Source organism: Poecilia formosa, unplaced genomic scaffold (genome assembly GCF_000485575.1).
Source record: "Poecilia formosa unplaced genomic scaffold, Poecilia_formosa-5.1.2 Scaffold19, whole genome shotgun sequence".
Taxonomy (NCBI): domain Eukaryota; kingdom Metazoa; phylum Chordata; class Actinopteri; order Cyprinodontiformes; family Poeciliidae; genus Poecilia; species Poecilia formosa.
In genome coordinates, this window is record NW_006799958.1 from 3,944,478 (window position 1) to 3,946,134 (window position 1,657).

Here is a 1,657-nt window from a genome sequence, read left to right on the forward strand (position 1 = left end):
TTAAGTTTTACAGTCACTATTGATCCCAATTTAACGTGTTTCTTTTTTGTACCGCTGAAATATCTGGAAGAATCTCTTTTTATACCTATGTGTGTTAACCAACACCATACAGAGTCATTGACCCTTAGCTGAGAGCTAAGGGTCAATGACTTGTGGGTTTTCTGAGGGTATAGAATTACTCTATAGGTTTTCCAGCTATGTCTAAGGGAATGCCCTGAAGCTGGTGAAGAAGTCAAAAGTCTGAAAGACAATACGTAGGTACAGAAAATACAGAGAGTCTCCTACGAACATCACGGCTACCTCTGACGGCAGAAAACTAACAACATGAAAGTGTGTCGTACCGTATCCGTAACGTCATCATCCGACAATCATGACATTGTGAGATGATTAGGCCGATTAATTTTGTTAAATTATGCAGAAGAAAAGAACAACCTGCCATCGCTCAGTCTCCAAAAAAACTTCAAAAATGCAGACACGCTGAGTTCCTTTGAATCGATGCTAAAACCCCATTTGGTTAGGGTTGCCTTTAATTAATAACTGCAACACTGACTAATAAAGAACTCAACAGAGTTCCATCAACCCAACCATAAAATCTTAGAAGAAATTTGACATCAACTATACTCCTATAACTTGACATCCAACCCACAGATTTCCTTAAGAAACTTCTTCCCATCATTGCATCCGATCTGATTCAAATAGTAAACTCATCTCTCTTGTCAGGTGTTTTCCCTTGGGTTTTAAACAGCAGTCATCACCACTAATAAAAAATTAACATTCTAAACAAGCTGCAATTGAAGTACAGTACTTGACTGGGTCAAGTCTTATTCAACAGAACACGTTTTACATGTCAAAATGTAACTTTAAATCACATGTGGGATACCTCAAGGTTCAACCCTGGGGACCCTTTTGTTTGAAATTTACATGCACTTCCCAGCTCAGATTATAACAAGTAATATGATTAGCTACCATAACAACAAAGATGATGCACAGCTCTATATTACGATGTCACCAGGGGACTACATGAACCCATCCAAGAACCGAACGGATACATAGAACAAATCAACATGTGGGATGTGCCATAATGTTCTCAAAAGGGAAGCGATAATTTTTCAACCTAAAGAGGAATGATCAAGAGTCAGCATGCTGCTAGACACAAATAGAAACAAGTGATCAGGCCTGAAATCTACTTCAGTGGTGGATTCAGACTTGAACCTGCAGAGTCACATAAAGACAGATACAAATTCAGCCTCCTATCACCTGAAGACACAGTAAAGCCCAACACCAGCGTGTTACTTCTAGGCGAGAGAAACTGAAGCTTCTTCCACTCAGGTGGAACTGTTTACATTACTGAATTGCTGGAAAAAAAAAAAAAAAAGACTGACTAACATGAGATTCAAGCACACTGGACGGAATGAGCTTCTTTTTCTCTTTCTCCCTTTCCCCGTCCTTTGAGAACAACATAGATGATCAGAAAGGTGAGACTTTCCCACACTTCTTACAAGTCTTGGAGCTGTAACTATTTTAACAAGTAGCTGAATGTTAATTTATTTACCCACGGCTGACACAAAAACATTGGATAAAATCTTCTTTAAATATTTTAGCTGAAACGTGTCCAAGTTTCAGCCAGTTTCAACTTGTGCAAGTTTCAGCCATATAT